Source organism: Tenrec ecaudatus, chromosome 13 (assembly GCF_050624435.1).
Source record: "Tenrec ecaudatus isolate mTenEca1 chromosome 13, mTenEca1.hap1, whole genome shotgun sequence".
In the NCBI taxonomy this organism is placed as follows: domain Eukaryota; kingdom Metazoa; phylum Chordata; class Mammalia; order Afrosoricida; family Tenrecidae; genus Tenrec; species Tenrec ecaudatus.
The window spans coordinates 70,399,701-70,419,339 of record NC_134542.1 but is presented as its reverse complement, the minus strand read 5'-3'; the positions used below and the strand labels follow the sequence as shown (position 1 = coordinate 70,419,339).

Sequence of the window (19,639 nt, the reverse complement as noted above, 5' to 3'; positions counted from 1 at the left end):
GTTGAGAAACTCTATGGGGGCAGCGCTCCTCTCTCCTCCTACCGGGTCGCTATGAGCCAGAATCGATCCGATGCGATGGCCCGTGACCACAGCGCAGTCACAGTGCAGAGCGCATGATGAAAGGGGTTCGACATGTAACGTCTTGTGTTGGTGTGACCCGTCCCCATGGAAAAAGGAACAACACTAAATAGAGGCACCGTGCCCAAAGGGGTGATCGTTACGTTTTCTCTCTAAATCGTTTACGATAAACAGTCAAATCTGTGAAACCACAGTGGGGGGAAATCCGCTTCATTATTTCCCCCCAAAAAAAGGACAATAACAAAACCCGTGCCTTTCCAGACCCTCTCTAAGGCAGGCAGGAGGTGATCGTCACCGCCCACACTAAGGCAATCACGCAGAGATTAACATACCGCTCCCCTCCAACCGGCCCCAAAAGGAACGCCAGCGTCCTCACCAACAAGGATTTAGGCGGCTTTCCTCCCAGTTATCACGAGCACCACGCAGCCGGTGATCAAACAGTAATGTTTAATTTTGCTTATGTGCTAAAAGGCATTCTTGAGCAGATTTCAACATAGATTTGGAAGACCACCAGGAAGCAGGGGGTGAGGGAGTGGGTGTGGGGCAAAAAAGCACTTTCCAAAAATGAACCAAGGCCATTTGGTTGTCTATCGCAAAGGCAAATATGTTGCCGTTCATCTTTTTTCGCCCAGCAAAACTTTCCACAAGGTGACAGTCAAGACAGCATTCTGGTAAACAGGTGCTCCAGTGCTGCCTCCGGTGAGATTACACTGCACACGGACAGAAGCCAAACACACGCTTTCAGAGCTTAGTTTGTTTTTGTTCCCCTTCTTTTTTAAAAACAAGTAAATAAATAACAGGAAATCTGCCCTCTGAGATTCCTAGGGTCACAAGCCCCAGAGGTCTGGGCAGCCGAGAGCCATGGAACCATGCGACCCGCTGGCCGTGCCTTTGAACAAGCAGCAGACGGGGGCTCGGGCTGCGGGCAAGAACCCAGGGACTGGGGAAAGCAAACAGCTCAGAGAATTCTTTCAGAGGCATCGCTGGAAATAAAATCCGGTTGATCGGATATGCTTCCAAAAAGCCACAGGAAAGATGCTGCTGAAGACAAAACTACGGACGGAAGCCAAGTAAGCTCTTCTGGCAGTATGGGGTGGCCGGTATACAAATATTTTTCAGAACATCATAGAAGGCGGATAGGCCCAGCGGCGGGCGTTACTCAAATACAGTGTGCTTACTGTCCCTTAGCAGGGAGAAGAGTTCCAGACTCAACCACCTCAGGCTGTGGAGGGCCCTGAAAGGCAGGACGTTGAGTGAAGTTAGGCCATCACAAAAGACAGACACTGTATGAGTCCACTGCTGCAGGACAAGCGGCAGCGCGGGCACAAGCTCGGGCTTGTAGGGCATCCAGTCTGCTGGCCAGGGTCCAGACAGCCTGGTAGAGAGCCTCACCGGTACCAATGAACCAGACACCATCCGTTCTAGGGAGGTATTTTGAAGGTTACTTTGCCGGGGGGCGCCTCATGTCAGCTGGGATCAACTGGTCAAGGGAGGGGAAGGGCAGATATTGTCTACTGAGTGGCTGCCATGTCAATCAATGATGAGTTAGTTGCCCCACCCCCAGGGCAGGTAGACAGCCATATCAGAGGGATGAAGGATACTGATGGTAACAAGTCAGGCAGGAGAGGGGGAAGGGAACAAACATGTCTGGGGGAACACATATGCTTGTCTGCTGATAGGAAAGGTGGAAGGACTGACCTCCAATTGGGGGAAAGAGACTGAAAATGCTTTTGGGGACCTTAGGGACAGAGTGCCTTTGGTGGGGTCCACCAAATGGGCCACACCGACCCGGGCCTCTGGGGGCATGCTGGGGACCCGGCCAGGTACCGTACAACACTGAGTGAGGCATGGAATCCTGGATCTTCAAGGCGTACAACATGCACCAGAGGCTGCATCCGGGAGATCCGATGCGGAAACTCCCCAAGGTGAACTGGACTCGACCTCAGACACACTTGTAAGGCAAGGGCTTAAGTCAGAAAAGCCATGGCGTCTGAGGACAACAGCAGCACCAAGGCTGTTGAACTGTTGGCAGGCAGACAACGTGGTCTTGCTGCCCTGGCTACACCATGCCCTCTCTGCTGTAATAAGAAATATATTATTCTGGCAAACCTGTGACCGACAGGATAATTATAAAGTGTCCCTGAGAATTAACCCCCTTTGTTCATGTAAACAGCATCCAGCCACAAAAAGATCGATTCTGTACAAGCGAATAATTCAAGTACTGTGAGAAGGAGTTAGCCGGCATTGGCCCAATAGCGCTCTCTCAACGGGGTTTTACAAATTAGTACCAGGGGCTCGTGAAAGACTATATTAACAGAAGATGGTCGTCATGCCCCAGAGAGATGACCGGTAAGACTCTCGACCAGAAATTAACAAGGAGATTTTGAAAGGGCGCCAAAGGCAGATAAAAACAAGCCAACAAAAATTTCCCACAGACCCAGGAATGAGCTTTGGGTTCGCACTATTAGTTCTTACATCATGGCCCTGCTCGACACTCACCCTCAGGAAGGGAGCACGGAGATATAAGTGCTATAGCAAAACATGGCAAAGAAATTAGACGGTGCTTGCCTCTCAAACAGCATCTGGGGTCTTAAAGGTTTGTCTCCCAATAAGCAGCCATCCAAGGGAGATGTCAACTAAGTCAACATGGAAGCAGCACCCATCATCAGTCACTGGCGGACTGCAAAGCATGCAATCCCAAATCAAGGAGAGGTTAGCAGCAGAGCCTAAATTGTGAGAATCTGGTTTGGAGAAGGCCATGGATGACGGTGGAAGCCCAAGATCTATTAGTGGGACCTACATTGGAAACAGCCTCGGGTGATCTCCCTCCATGCACAATGGAGAGCTGGGAGTTCAGTGGTGACTAAACAGAGTTTATGAGACCAATGGGATACTCCTGACTTGAAAAGTTAAAATATTGCCAGCTGATCTTCCCGGATGCACGCTGGACCTGATCTGGTTTTCGACATTATCTGTATTTTTGTTTTGCATTGGGGGGGGGGGTTGTTCATATTAGGGTTTAATTCAGAGCTGTCATGGCATTGGGGGGTCACCCTCTTGAAATTATGTTGTATGTATTTCTGTTTTCCAGAAGCCCGGGATTGATGAACCTATAGGGACAGCAAATAGAAAAAGGATTTAGGGGCAGGGGGGAAGGGAAAGGGCCTATAAACACAAGTAGGATTAACTGAAGGGCAGAGGGATAAATGGCTTGCTTGTTCTGTGCCTCAGTTTAAAGGGGTGCACTACCTGTTGGATGCCTAGCCTGTGGACAGTGTCGCTGTAAGGTGAGGTCCCTTTAAGCCCACACGATTGGAATCTTCATCTCTGGAGCTGGGGACCGACAGTTGATGACAGCTGGGGACCTGCCTTGCTGTTTGCTGCCTGGATCTATGTAGCCCAGCTCTCTCTACTGAAGGAGACTGGCAACTGGCAGCTCTCAAGCCTTGAAGGACTGCTAGTGTTTCACTGCTTTATAATTTAACTGTTAATTTCTTGTATTATCTATCTGTATATTATTTAACAGTTTATTTCTTGAATTATATATCTATCTTTACAAATATATTTATATATAATTACTAGCAATCTGGTTTGTCTCTCTAGAGAACCCTGTCCAACACAGGGGGTAAAAGGGAGACGATGTCACGGAGTCAGGAAGGAAAAGAAGGTTCAGAAACTGGCTGTGGCAGCAACTGCACAGCACTGCTTGATGTGACTGGACTATGCAATGATACATGTATTAACTCCCAATCAATCATATATATTTTCTAAAGCGTTACAGTCTCCTGTGCCCACAGGGGAAGTCCTGCCTGTCTGTTGAGTCAGAATGGGATCAATGGCAGGGAAGGATTCCTTAGTAATTTAAAGCAAATGTCCCGAAGAAAAAAGTCCTGTCGACTGATCCAGGCATTGGTTCTTCCGTTCTTAACAACAATTTAAAACTCTAAGTTTCCCAATTAACACTCCACAAGGAAAAAAAGAGAGGTTACTTCCTAGGGAGGTTTGCATGAAGGTAAAGACTAAACTTTTTTTTTTTTGAGCACATCAAAAAAAAATCAAATATATCCTTCAATGAAAGACTGATGCTGCCTTTTGCCATTGAGTATGCCTCAACCCACAGTGACGCCATGCACAATGGAATTAAACGCTGCCCCCATCCTGTGCCATGACCACGATGGTTACGCATCAGGACACCATTGAGATCCATAGGGGTTTCATCAGCTTATTTCCATAAGTAGCCAGCCAGGCCATTCTTCCTAGTCCACCTGAGTCTGAAACACCTGCTGAAACCTGTTCAGCATCACAGCAACTCGTAATTCTCCACAGGCAGACGCTCAGGTCACGGCTGCTCGTGAGACACGTTGTCTAGGAAGGTGGAGGTCTGCCAGGGAACCACCAGTGCCCTCGCAGGTCAAGGATGATGTTTGAGGAATGAGGGTTTTGCTTTTTCGGTTTGGTTTGGGTCTTGTTTCTCTTAAGGGCAAATGCCCTCTTCAGTAGGTAGCTGGACAAGAACCTATGAGGGATGCTGCTTGGACACTAACTTATCGACCTTCCGGAAGCAGGAACCTTCGGCAGTCATATACTGTCTCCACTGGCCTCTGCTGGCTGGGCTCAGGAAAGCAGGTGAATTTAGGGAAATCAGTCCACAGGCAGGCAGGTGACCCATGAAGGAACCCCCTAGTGTGCCATGCTGGTCCTCTAGAGAAGCAAAACCAGTGACTCTTGTGCAATGTATTATTGTACAAAGAAAGAGACGTAAGTCAAGAAATGGCTCGCAGTTGCAGAATTGGGAAAGGTTCAGTCTGGTTCAGGTCTGTAGGTAAGATGTCAACTGGATGAACAGACAACTTTCCTCTAGTTCTTAAAAGCTTCCCTCCACACCCCCCACGCTCATGATCCCAATTCTACCTTACAAATCAGGCTAGACCAGAGGATGTGCACCAGTACAGATAGGAACTGAAAATACAGGGAATCTAGGGCAGATGATCCCTTCAGGACCAGGGGTGAGAGTGGCGATACTGGGAGAGTGGAGGGAAGGTGGGGTAGAAAGGGGAAACCGATTACAAGGATCTACACATAACGCCCTCCCTGGGGGACAGACAACAGAAAAGTGGGTGAAGGGAGACATCGGACAGTGTAAGGCATGACAAAATAATAATAATTTATAAATTATCAAGGGTTCATGAGGGAAGAGGAAGCGGGGAGGTAGGGGGAAAATGAGGAACTGATACCAAGAGCTCACGTAGAAAGCAAATGTTTTGGGTTTTTTTGTTTTGTTTTGTTTTTCAAATGTTTTGAGAATGACGAGAACAACAAATGTATAAATGTGCTGGACACACAATGGATGGGTGGATGGATTGTGATAAGAGTTGCACGAGCCCCCAGTAAAATTATTTTTTTTTTTAAAGAGAATGTCAACTGAAGCCTCTTGACTCCTCTATCTGCAGGGACTGCTGAGCAGGAAGCAGAAAGGTGAAGTGGGAAACCACAGGCTGGTGGATGCTGAAGTGTGTGAATCTGAGAGAGCCTGGCAGTCCGCTGATGGCTCCTGGGATTGGCGGATGAAAGACCGGGAGCTTGAAGAACCAGAGGTGAAATCCAAATGCAGTAGTAGAAACAAGCTAGCTTCCACACCATATCAGTCTATACTTAAGAGTAGGCCGCACCCCAAATAAAACCTCCCTCCCTTGTATGTGGACCATGAACAAATTAAGGAGGTCCACACAGCTGCCTGGTGGCTTCACTGAGGATCCAAACAAGTAGCCGACCACACTATGTTGGCTCATGTCATGGAAAACCCCTGGCCCATCCAACTTGACATACAGCCTAACTATCACAGCTGGCAAAATCCATCTTTGGAGTTAAAACCGGCACACAAGGAGAGGCGGCAGCAATGCGGTAGCACAAGGACCACCAGGGTCCCCTTCTGTCAACCATAACCTCACCATCCCAGAGTCGACGTGGCAGCCGCTGGTGATAAGAGACGGTCATGCTGCTGGAGCCCCTGTCCATTTCCAGGGTCCATGAGAACTCACTCCCTACCATTCCTGAAGACCTGGATGCTCACCTTTCCCTGGGACACTGTGGACCCCGGGCTCGGTCTTTGTACAGAAGGACCCCATGACCTGAGGTAACTTTAGTAAGATCCCGCTCCTTATAGCCCAAAGGGTAATATAACCTATTTACTTTCTAGTCTATAACCCAGACGGCTCTCCCATTCAGAAAATCTTGCCCTAAGTTTGTTCTTCGTACAAACCTTGAGGGATTTCATTTTGGCAGTCCATAAAATGGTGCACATTTCATTTCCTAAGCTCACATCATACGGTTTCCATTTGCCAGTCCACCCTCTTACTCCATGCCATGCTATCCGCCATTTGTTAGGTCTAGGTCAAGTGGGAGAGGAGGCAAGATGCTTTCCTCATCCTAGCTCTCTTCAATTAGCAATAATCGCGCCTCAGATAAACCTCGCTGGCTACCATATTGCCACTGAGCAAAGTTTCCTGACTCTCTTCTACGTGTGGCAATAGGAGCGATTAAGCAGGCACCTGATAGAATGAAAACCAGAATAAAAGATCATGGTGCCCATCCAAATAGAAAGACCTTTTGCCCCACAATCCCACTGCAGGGTTTCTAACGCACGGAAGTATTGAAAATCTAGAAACAACCAACAAGTTGATTAATAAATGACTGATTAAATCATCTAAAGTACATGCACAGAGTTGAAATGGGCCAGGACTGAGTGGATGCTTTTCCACGTGAGGCAGATCCACGAGAATGTGTTTGGAATGACAGCTGTGGATATCTCCAATGTGCTATTTTACGACAAATAAAAGGAGAAGCTGAACAAAATTAAAAGATACATGCTACAGGATAATATGTATAGTCACCACATTCCATGTACAATGGTAACCCAACTCACGGTCCCTGAGTCAATCCCAACTCACCGTGACCCTACAGGGCAGGGTAGAACTGCCCCGTGTGTTTCCGAGGCTGTTGTGAACCTTTATGGGAGCAGAAAGCCTCTGCTCCCCCACCCCTAGTGGAGTTTGAACTACTAATCTGTGGTTAGCAGCCCAGCACAACCCACTGCACGTCCAGGGCTCCTCATATATATTGCACATCAGAAGAATCTCCGTACACATACATATTTGCCTATGTGCATACACAGAAAACATCTGAAGGGAGAAACACTACACTGGTGACAGCAAACGCCTCTGAGAATGGCACCCGAGGACTGTTGTCTGCACCTGTTTAATATACAAGCATGACACCTTTGTCACTTAAAAAGCTTCATTTTAAACAAAGGCTAATCATACCAGTGACTTTACCATCCTTTTAATACACCGTGACATCTTTGAAATGTGATGAAAGAGTAAAGAATTCAACACCCATCCAATTATATTCCTACATATTACGGAATTTTTTCCCTCACACCCATGAAATTCAGATAGGTCTAGCAAAAAAAAAGAAAGCATCATATACTTAACCAATCTGGAACCTTCTCAGTGCCAGCTCCAGTGCTGACCTAAGGAAAGGTCAACGTGGAATCTGAAAGCCATTACTCTGTTCAGCTGCATTTGTAGCCAACGTGGAAGTGACTTAATATTATCTTCTCTGTGTTACAAAACTTTCTGTATAAGATTATTTCACTCCCAATAGGAAAGTACCAGATGTCAGAAGAAGGGGATCCAACAGTGTACAGAGGATAAAGTAGAATCAATACTCAAAAGAAATATGGCACAACCACAAGTGTTCAGATTAGGTTCTGAATGCCTTTGGTGGCTGTGAACACATTTCATTATGAAAAAAAATGTTCATTTACCGAGATATGGTACCAGGAGTGGGGTACTGGAGAAACAAATCTAAGATGGAGAGAAGATGTTTGTTTGACCTCTCCCTCGTGGTAGTTTTTCTTGTCTAGCCAGAGGTCAGATAAAGCCACACTACTTACTCGGTTGTTTTCTGGGAAAATATGGGAAGTGTGAAAATAGAAAAGTTTGTAAGCCCACTGCTTTGAGCCATTAAATTTTATCTTTAAATGGGTTTAAGCCACGACTGCAAAGAAAGCTATGCAAGGAAAGATAAGCCCCACCCAGTGATTTGGAGTACTCAGGAACCAGTAATCTTTGTCAGAAGCTGCAAAAAATCTGGAACCATGAAGAAAACTCCTCTCGGGGACTAAATGTTAGAGGGAGCCTGTGAGCAGATTGAAATCCTTGCTAGGTGACCACCTGAATCTGCTTGTTGAGTGGAAGTGGGAGAAATGCAGCAATAAAGAGACGGGTTGAGTTTGGCCACTGACACCTGTGGACTTGGTTTACAGGGGAAAAAAAAAAGATGAGAGCGGGTTGACTGGTCTAAGGATCATGACCTAGCACGAGGGGGTTAGGCTTGTTGAGTATTGGTGAGAGCCCATGGTCTAAAGGCAAGGCGACCAATGGGCACTCTGTGGAGGCTAAGTGAGGCAGCCCACATTGAGTTGACCAGAACACGACCAGAAGTAGATTTTTGAGCCTGTGAACTGGTGCATATTGTTGCTGACTTCATGGATGGCCTGTCCAGATTTGACTTTGCTTATGGATGCAGACTTCACAAGGTTCTAACTGGACTAAAGACTCTTCATGTGGAAAAATATGATTGTCTTCTCAGACAACTGGGTTGATGTAAGTGGGCAGTATATAAATTGGATACCCAAAATTGGGGGAGATAAGGCATGAAGTGGTTGGCTTACAAACTTTCATAGGTGGGGGAAAAATTCACAGGATTATAAGGTTAAGGTGTAGGTGTTACTTAATTGAAATTATGAAGATAACGAATTATGTACAGGTGCCGGGTTGGCAAGGGGTGGATTGAGTTAGTTAGTTAGTTTATTGTGCCAACCTGGCCAATAAACACATGTGTGATTAACTGAAGGGCGGAGGGATCAATGGCTCCGTGAGCCTCGCCTTTCTAGTTCTCGGGTGTCTTGCTTTCTGATGGTCGGACCAGGGTGCAGCTGCCTTAGCCACTTCCTGCAAGACATCCCCAAGAAGCCACCTGGACCTACCCCGATGCAGCCCTGGGTACTAGAGCAGCCATGTGGAGAATCCTGCCAGTGCTGAGATGCTTACAGTTCACTGACTCAGCTTTCCTCCTGCAGTCCGCATCATTGTGTCTGTTTTGTGAGATGGAGGAGGATTTCGTGGATTGGTGGCGGACATATGGGTTAATGGATTAATGGTGGACTTGTGGGCTTGGGCAGCACTGGGTTGGGATGTTTGCTTGATGCGCACTTAACCTTTATATAAAACTCTCTCTTATACATAAGTTTCTGTGGATTTGTTTCTCTGAAGTACCCAGACTCATACAATGTCTATGTGTTCAATACTCATAAAGTACACTTGGCTCTCAGTGAAGAGCAAATCGTGGAGAACAAATCACTTTTACCAAACAAATGCTCATCAAAGATTTGTTTATGTTTTTTGCTCTACATAAATTAGTTTTTAAAGTACTGAGAACACCAAAAAGTAGTAATGTCCCCAAATCCTAGTGTGTACTTGAGAAAATCCCATTTAAAAGGTTTACAAAAGTATAAAATAGAATACAAATATAAAAAGCCCCATTGAAAGGTCTACTCTACATCGAAATCAAACAGTGTCTCTGAGCGACAGAGTAGCTAGTGGTCTTTCTCTCTTTCGTTCCTTTTTATTCATCCAAACTCACTACAAAGATCAAGTACTGGGAAGTTTAAAACCAATCAGCTTGGAAGGTCTCCTAACCTCAAATGTCTAGGTAGCATCCTCTTATTGGTCTTGCTTCCTTATGGGAGAAAGGGGAATTTGACCCCCAGCAAGACAGCCACTCCATAATTCTAATCCCATGTCCAGATCAGTATTTGAATCTGTAAATCTATAAAGATCAAACTCAAGTCATCTTCTCCTATGCAAAAGCACATAATATTTGATGATTGGGGTTGAGGGCATTTACCAGAAAGACTTTGTAATATGTTAGACGGTAAAACTGCACTTCTTGCTGACTTCTGTTACCTCTGCCATTAGTATTTAATACATCAAAGAAAAGGCATGAATTCTATCACCACCCATTATAATTCTAATCTTTGTATCAAAATAATCTGACAATTTTTTTAAAGAAATAAAAAACTGAGCTTGAATTCAGGAAGTAAAATGTTGTTTTTGATGTTAAAGTAAAAGCTCATTTACTCATGTAAGCCACAGTCTACTTTTAAGTTGAGAGATGAGGAGATAACCTGTTATTTTTAGGACTGTGACAGATCGAGTTCACTCACTTCTAGGTGGCAGGAGAAATAATTACATATGCATGCAAACAGTCTATATTTTTAATGTGGTGTAGAGTTTTAAGAAGGCCAGTCTGGAATTAAACACTGCAAGGCTAAAATGGACCAGCATTTTAAAGACACACACCACGCCAAGGGCCTTCAGGTGTCTCAATAAAATCAACATCTTGTAAATATATTTATAAACATCAATAGAGAAATAAGACCTAGTTACATATATTTATATGTTAAATATTAAGGCAGCAGATGTGCATTGAACCTGTACTCAAATACTCCCTCAATGCAAGTATACTTTGTTCTAATAACCCAGCATTCTGTGATGCTCACCTTCCCTGACACAATCACTGAAGACAAAGCAGGTACATAAGCAAATGTGGTTAAGGAAGCTGATGGTGCCCAGCTATCAAAAGATAAAGCATCTGGGGTCTTAAAAGACTTGAAGATAAACAAGTGGCCATCTAGCTGAGAAGCAACAAAGTCCACATAGAAGAAGCACACCAGCCTATATGGTCATTACAAGTTGATGGGATCTGGTATCAGGCATCAAAGGCCCAGAACAAAAAATCATATCGATGAATGAGGGGGAGGACAGAGTGGGGACCCAAAGCCCATCTGTAGACAATTGGACATCCCCTTACAGAAAGGTCACAAGGAAGAGATTAGCCAGTCAGGGTAGAGTTTATCAACGACAAAACCTACAACTTTCCACTAGTTCTTTAATGTCCCCCCCACCCCAGCACTATCATGACCCTAATTCTACCTTACAAATTCTGCTAGACCAGAGAATGTACACTGGTAGAGATAAGACCTCAAAACACCGGGAACACCAGGAGAGTAAGGGGAAGGTGGAGGGGAAAAGCGGGGAACAGATCCCAATGATCAACATAACCCCTCCCAGTGGGGCAGACAGCAGAAAAGTGGGTGAAGGGAGACAGCAGTTGGGGTAAAACATGAAAAAATAATAATTTATAAATTATCAAGGCTTCGTGAGGGAGGGCAGGGGAGGAAGGGGAAGAAAATGAGCTGATATCAAGGGCTCAAGTAGAAAGAAAATGTTTTGAGAATGATGATGGCAACATATGTACAAATGTGCTTTAAAAATGATTTTTTTTAAATCCACATCTTTAGATTTTTCAGCAATGGTGCATATGCCCGAAGCTACTTTTAGAGTCAAAACCATTCCAATGGTTAGTTCACCATAGCCAATGTTTGTGTGGCTGGTTAGAGAAATAGCCACACCGTAACTACAGTTCCCCCCACCCGCAATTAAGAACCAAAATTCAGTAAGAGACAGCCATTGTATATTCATCACCTTGTGCTAACAAATAAAGTACTGTAAGAATTCTCCAGCTGCCCTGTATACATAACATACGCCTTGACCATGTGATTTTTACCACTCCTCCCAACAAGGAGAGAAACCTGTGCCCCCGTCCCCACCAATAGAATGCAGCACAGTGATGCCACCTGACTTCCACGTCTGGGCCTTCGGAGCGGTTACAGTTTCCACGCAGGCCAGCCTGGAACACTGCTGCAGCCAGGGGACCGAGGGACCGAGTCCAGGCCAGCCTGCTGGCGAATGAGACAACACAGGAGAAAGGGTCTACTTGCTGACAGCCAGCTGCAGCCACGGCACTCGCTAGAAGTGAGGCTGGCCTGAAATAGACAGGCAGGGTTGAAGCGACCACATGAACAACCCCAGACAAGACCAAGAGAAGAATGCCTGGCCAGGCACAGCCCACACCGCTGAGCCACAGATGCCTAAGCCAACAGAGGGGCTATTTCAAGCCACAAACCTTTAGGGCAGCTTGCTAAAGGGGCAACAAATGACACAGACACAGTCAGAATTCCTCTTACAGAAGTCAGCCTGGGGGCACTGCTGAAGGCAGAGCTTCTAATGAGACGCCACCACAAGACACTGCCATTTACAGTATTTGGGGAAGGTAAAAAGAAAGCACCTTCTCTCTTAGCCCGATACCGCTGAGCGCGACGTTTTCATAACATTTAATTAAATGTATATATAAATATATATTAACTATGACAGTAACGAAAACAAATTTTTTTTCCTGAAATTAAAAATTCAGGCATTATAGAGTTAATTCCCTTGCCTTGACCCCTCGTTGAGCAGACACAGAGATGAATCTTGGATGTCCCCTTTCTTCCGGTCCCAGTGCAGGGTCTTTTGCTGCCTTGCACTGGTCTTAGCTTCAGAACAGTTGGTACCTGGCCTCTGTCTTTAGACTTGATTTGGGAATCCCACCCCTGTTCTAGGGTGACCTCTCAGTCCACCCTCTCACGGGTGTGCTACCTGAACCAACGGAACACGGCAAGCCCACGGCCCAGTCCCAGGGATCAAATCACTTCCAGGAAGTTATGGTCCAGAATCTATTAAAAAATAAAAATAAAGTAAAGCAGAGCAGAACTCAAACAATGAACTTCGCCCTGACAGGCTAATGGGCCATTCTGGAAGACAAATAACTGTTCCAGGAACACCAGCTAATGCTGCCTCAAGCCTTCTGGGGGGGGCTTGAGAGTAAATCGATGCCACATTAGAAAACCAGTTGCATTTCTGCATAACATGGAGTCTTTTTTTTAACTTTGAAATAAAACGCAGCTACAACGTCCCTTGCTACCTAAGCGTATTCCTATAAAACCTTTCGCAAAACACAATGGCGGAAAGCGGAAGAAGAGCAGGGCCCGCTCACTTACATGGGGAGCCAACCGTCGGACAGGAAGGGTCACCGGACAATTCGTGCAGAGCAACACGGGGATCCTAAAACCAGCACCAGCGGACACCGGGGAGGGCTTCCGAAAGTTTGTGGGGAAACTCCATTACCTTTTAAATGCATTTTCCATTTACTTTTTGACACCCAACCGTCCTGTTCACAGACACACCATGCACCGTGGGGATGGCCTGATGCCAAGTGGAGCTCCAGGGCACATCGCCTGGCAAAATCACTCTCGCTGTTTGTTACAGGACGCACGCTGCCCCTGACACACACACACACACACACACACACACACACACCCATCACTGCCGTCGAGGCCAGGCCGACTCACAGTGACCCTAACAGGGTAGAACTGCCCCCTTGGGTGTCCAAGGCTGTACCTCTTTACGGGAGTAGAAAGTCAGTGTTTCTCCCGAGAGTTGCTGGTGGTTTCCAACGGCTGACTTTGAGGATCGGCGCCAACCACGCAACCACTACGTCGGAGTGCCGTACACCAAACACTGACCACGCCGTGTGCGCACGCCGTGTGCTGTCATCTGCTTCCCTAAGAGTGAGATCGCTCCTTCAGGTTTCTCTCCGGCCAGGAAAACAGGCACTTGGGTAGAAACGAAGTGGCCGAGGGTGAACTTTGGAAATGTGGGAGGGAGGCCTGTCTAAAGCGCAAGCGGACACCCCCCACCTCGCGTCCGTGAAGAACACAACGCTCCCGCGGGGGACAGATACATTCTGAGCTGACCCACTTTAAGGTCAGCCACAGCTCATAAAAAACATCATCTGGAACATCACTGTCAGGTCCTCGGAGAGACCGAGCCGTCTCTAATGTTTAAACAACTCCGTGTAGCTGAAGAACTTACTTTTTCAAAAGCCAGACCACGCAGCTTACTGCCTGACGGCACCAGCCCAGCAGACGCTCGGCGGAGACCCACATGCGCTAGAAGCCACCCCTCAGCGGTGGGTTTCTACCAACTCAAGGTCAGTGTCTCCCTGTCCCTACAAGACGACGTAATCGATCAGCTACGGAACAGGGGTTCTTACGGGTTTACAGTTGGCCCCGGGAGGCACACACAGTTAAGAACCCCCCCCCCCCCCCACCCAGAGGCTGGCAGCCTGAACCCACCGGAGGCATCTGGGAAGACAGGTCCCAGGAGCAGTGCCGCTCTGCACGGCAGGGATAACCATGAGCTAGAAGTAACCTGACAGCAGCAACAGCAGGGGGCTTTAAATAAAGACCAAACCCTGCCATCGAATCAGCTCATCCCACAGCGGCTCACGGACAGGGCAGGACTGCGCTGCGCAGTTCACAGACCGCGACACTTCACAACACGCTCCCACGGAGCAGCAGCAGGTGGTTTTGAACCGCTGACCTTGTGCGTGGCAGCCTGACACATGACCCACGCCACCATCCGGGGGCCTTACAAACGACAGGGCAAAACTGCAGCCTTCAGAGAGTCGTGCTGCCCCTATGAAAGCAATCCAGAAGATCCCAGATCAAGAAGATCTAGAAATGGTCACTTTCTGGACAGCCGGTAGATACTTACTTTTTCTAAAGACTGACAGCAATTTAGCCCTGGTCTTGATTTAGAGCAACTGCATTTCCACTCTTCGATGTGGCTTACTGGTCTCGCGCTGAAACTACCCAGAAACACGTCCCCCAGTTAGTCACCCAGCTGACCCCGGGAGAGCTGCTGTGCGAAAGATGTTTCTCCAGCGCTGTTTAAAGCCTGGCACTGAGGCCTAGGCCTCCAGAAACCTGAAAGGGCATCCACAGGAAAAACAAAAAAGGATTACAGAGTAAAACATTCCCTGTCACGGCCCCGTTCACCCAAGGGACATTACGTGTGAGAAAGCACAGCCTGTTCTCGAAATGTCCAAAGGCAAACCCAGCTCATCTCCCGACACGGCCTCTTTCCACCCCTCAGTCAATGCCCTTCCCTAACAAAACAGGTATCCTGCTCCTGCTGCGCGCTGCTTGAGTCAGAATTTCCACCGCGGCACTTGCTTCCACGCTGGACGGCCTTCACTTCGTGCCATACAAACGAGGCTAAGCTACTACCAGCCCTTTGACTGAGCCACACCAAAGCCTTGAACTTCGAGGAACCCAGGGAGCATGAGCCAAACTCTGACTGACACCGGTAAGATTCTCCTAGAGTTCAATTCAGATTGCACACACACAACAAGACAGACACACTGTTTAATCCTGTCTCCAGAGCACGAAAGATAGACTGAGACCTTTTTTGAAAAAAAAATAAACAGAAGTACATTTGTCTCTCTGAAAATACTGGAACTGTATGTACTTATAGTGATCACTAAGAGCAAGTTGGGTGCGCAAGATTAAAAAGCCACAGTTTTAAACCTACCCCTCTTCCACCGGGCTATTTCACCACACACAAAGAGTAAGAGCTTGTCGGAAAATAGGAATTAGCTAGTTCAGACAGGGCACAGAATGAAAGCAAAAGGTTTTCTTTCCAAAAAAATCAGATGAGCGTTGCCGACCTGCTTTTGTCCTGAGGGCCGAGAGGCAAGGCCTTTCCACGTGGCAGGCGGTGGCCTCACCGAGTCGCAGTCCCGGTGAAGACACCGAGTCCCTGAACCATGTCTGCGTACACACTATCAGCTCCGCCCAGGGAACCTAGTGTGGGGTGCAGAGGGCCACCGAGCACAGAAACGGGGGCTAGCGCAACTGAGGGCCCACCTCTGTACCCTATCTCAGCTTAATTCACTTACATTTAGATGGGCACCTGTAGCCAGGGCTGGCCTCCTGGCCAGCACACGGCAGCGCCTTAGGGACGACCAGGATCACTGCCGCGGCTTCACTTTACTACCAACACCCAGTCTGGCAGAAGGGAGCTCACTCTACCCAGACCCTGCTCCAGCGAATGACCCGTGTGAGGTGTGTGCAAGCAATGAGGTTATTGCTGGTCCTCAACCTTATTATACACACACACACACAAACACCTCTCCATTACAGCCAATGGTTTTTAGGTTTTGTCTTTAATGATTTTAAGTCTACTGTAATAAGCCAATGTAAAAAACAGTGGCTGAAATTAATAGTGTGACTACCTAGTTAACATATTACATGTACATACTCTAATGAAGAAGCAATGTATATATGTGGGGTGGGGGGGCTTCAAAAGTTTGTGGAGCATTTCCATTATCATCGTATCCCACTTTTCCACAAACTTTTTGAACCTCCTTTTGTGTCTATGATTTCAACACTTGTAAAGGAACAGCTAAGATTAGTAAGGTGATAGCAATCCCAGATGGATGATACGCATGTGTACGGGTGTATGTTATAGTGAGGGGCTGAGTCGGTTCCCACCCAGAGCGGCCCCGTGGACACACAACGGAACCGAACACTGCATGCTCCGTTGCCATCCTCACAATGGGCTTGCTGGAGCCCGCCGATGGGGCCACGGGGCCCGCCCATCTGGTTCAAGGGCATCCTTCCTTCGTTGCCCCTCCATTTACCAAGCATGGTGTTCTTGCCCAGGGACCGCTCTCTCCTGACAACACGTCCAAAGTACCTGAGCCAAATATTCTACTTAACTGGTAGTTCTACAATCCACTGAATCAAGGAAATAATGTGTCTAAGTAAAACACCGACTGGGAAGGAATGGTGGAACCAGGATTTTAGGAGGTTTGGGATGACGGGCAAGTACTTGAACTTTGGCCTTGAGGAGTCTCCATTCACACAACAAAAGAGCTGCAATAGCCTCTTCCTTCCGGAACTATAGTTCCTGTTTGTCCCTAGACCCTTAGACTGGGGGTTGACGCACAAAAGTCAGTCTTGCCTTTCACTCTTTCCCCCTGACAACCTAACTGCCCCTCTTCAGCTTTCCTCACGTCACCCTATAATTAAGCAAGGGAGGATGCTGGCTTCACCACTTTAAAATAAAGGGGGGGAAATGATTCAAATAAACTCTAAGCTGCATAGAAAAGCCCAATAGACACCAAAAGCACATACGTGTGTGTATTCCGTTCCCAAACTAACACAGGGCAGGAGAGAAGGCGATCAGAATGTCTCTGGTGACCAGCACTGGTGCAAGTGTTACTGCCCATTCAAAACAGGATCAGGAGTTCTTTAAAGACTTTGCCCATCCGGAATGATTGAGAAGTTGAAGAGTCATCACAGGGCACTGGCTTCCAAAGCACTCCCCACGTGAAGATCTCCTACTCCTGCAGCCAGCAGCCTTCATGCCCTACTTGCCACACAGAGTGTTTTCTCTGCTGGAGAGCTCCAGTGGTGCCTAAAGGTCAGCACCTAAACCCCTTAAGTGTCACGAAATGTGAGTCTTCAAAAGGAAGACTTGAATGAGTATCGCCAGTATTAGGTGTGACAGGTAAGAAGCTATGGGTGGAGTGCCTGATGGTACCTCCTGGTGGGCGTGGCCTTCTCCTAAGGAGAGTTCTGGAAACTGTCACTCTCACTCTACCTTCACCTTCCTGCTGAGGCCACATAGAGACCTGCTCAAGCCCCGGAAATGCACCAACCACCATTGGATCCACGGGACTTTACACCCACTGTTCTATGGTCGCCCTGCATTGTGCATCATTACATGTGGCTGCACGAGTCTACAGAGGGACTTAGGGTTCTTTGCTTGATGTATAATTACTTCTTGAGATAAAGTTCTCAGGACTGCCACTAGATTTGTTTCTCTAGTCAATCTGGCCTAACACACGAGGCTTCTGATGTTTTTAAAATAAAATGAGATATAAGGGCTTTACCAACTCTTATCTTAAAATGACATTTTCACAGACATCGAAATTTATAGTCCATGTTAAAAGTCAACTTGTTCAATTGTTCAATGTCTTAGAAATTATCTTCATGTTCAAGACAGAATTTAATTTCACATCAATGTTCAGTTTGGCAAGTGAGCAGAAACTTGAAATGTAGCAGCATTAACTCACGTAGAATTCCAAAATGTTTAACTAAATCAATTCTAGAATTAAAGCACTGCCAATTTCTCTACTCAAGCACTCCCTCAATGCATGAATACTTTCTTTTATTAAATAGGCACTCTATGATGCTCACCCTCCCGACACAACTGCTGAAGCCAAAGTGGGTGAACAATTAAATGTGGTAAGAAAGCTGATGGTGCCTGGCTATCAAAAGAGATAGTGTCTGGGGTCTTAAAGGCTTGAAGATAAATAAGCGGCCATCTAGCTCAGAAGCAACAAAGCCCACATGGAAGAACACACCAGCCTGTGTGATCATGAGGTCCCGAAGGGATCAGTTATCAGGCATCAAAGAACAAAAATCATATCATTGGCTGCACACCTCCATGATACAATCACTGAAGACAAACAGGTGCATAAGCAAATGTGGTGAAGAAAGCTGATGGTGCTGGCTATCAAAAGAGATAGTGTCTGGGGTCTTAAAGGCTTGAAGGTGAACAAGCGGCCATGTAGCTCAGAAGCAACAAAGCCCACATGGAAGAAGCACACCAGCCTGTGTGATCACGAGGTGCTAAAGGGACCAGGTATAAGACATCATGCAAAAAAAATTATATGTGTGTGTGTATGTGTGTATAATAGTGAATGAAGGGGGAAGTGCAGAGTGGAGACCCAAGGCCCATTTGTCGGCCACTGGAGATCCCCTCACAGAGGGGTTTAGAAGAGGAGATAGGTCAGCCAGGGTGCGATATAGTACCAATGAAGAACACAGCTTTCCCCCAGATCCTGGATGCTTCCTCCCCCCAACTACCATCATCCGAATTCTACCTTGCAGGACTGGATAGAGCAGAGGTTGCACACTGGTGCATATGAGAGCTGGAGGCACAGGGAATCCAGGGTGGATGATACCTTCAGGATCAGGGGTGTGACGGGTGATACTGGGAGAGTAGAGGGTGAGTGGGTTGGAAAGGGGGAACCCATTACAAGGATCCACATGTAACCTCCTCCCTGGGAGACGGACGGCAGAGAAGGGGCGGGGGGAGAGTCCGGATAAAGCAAGATATGACAAAATAACAATCTATAAATTATCAAGGGTTCATGAGGGAGGGGGGAACAGGGAGGGAGGGGGTAAAAAAAGAGGACCTGATGCAAAGGGCTTAAGTGGAGAGCAAATGCTTTGAAATTGATTAGGGCAAAGAATGTACAGATGTGCTTTATACAATTGATGTATGTATATGTATGGATTGTGATAAGAGTAGTATGAGCCCCTAATAAAATGTAAAAAAAAAAAAAAGAATTGTATGAGCACCCAATAAAATGATTTTTTAAATTAAAGAAAATGATGAGGGCAAAGAATGTACGGATGTGCTTTATACAATTGATGTATGTATATGTATGGATTGTGATAAGAGTTGTATGAGCCCCTAATAAAATGTAAATAAAATAAATTTTAAAAAAATAAAGTACTGCCAATTTATTCACCAATAAAATGTCTATTTCTCTTCAGCTTCCCAGTAAAGCCAAGGGCTCACCCGCCTTTTTAAATTAAGACTCTGGATTTTCCTCCAGCATCCAAAACTTGACCAATGAATGGCAGACTTGCAGAAGGAAACATCTGAATCACTTCCCTCTGAGAGCTGTTTCA

At 46.6% G+C, this 19,639-nt stretch overlaps 1 protein-coding gene and 1 pseudogene across 2 annotated transcripts in view; both read right to left on the bottom strand.

Annotated features, from left to right (window-relative positions):
- STK39 (serine/threonine kinase 39) overlaps positions 1-19,639 on the bottom strand; it is a 365,110-nt gene that overhangs the window by 334,556 nt on the left and 10,915 nt on the right. The gene's annotated exons all lie outside the window — the stretch shown is intronic.
- On the bottom strand, positions 6,512-6,579 carry LOC142425061 (U4 spliceosomal RNA; annotated as a pseudogene).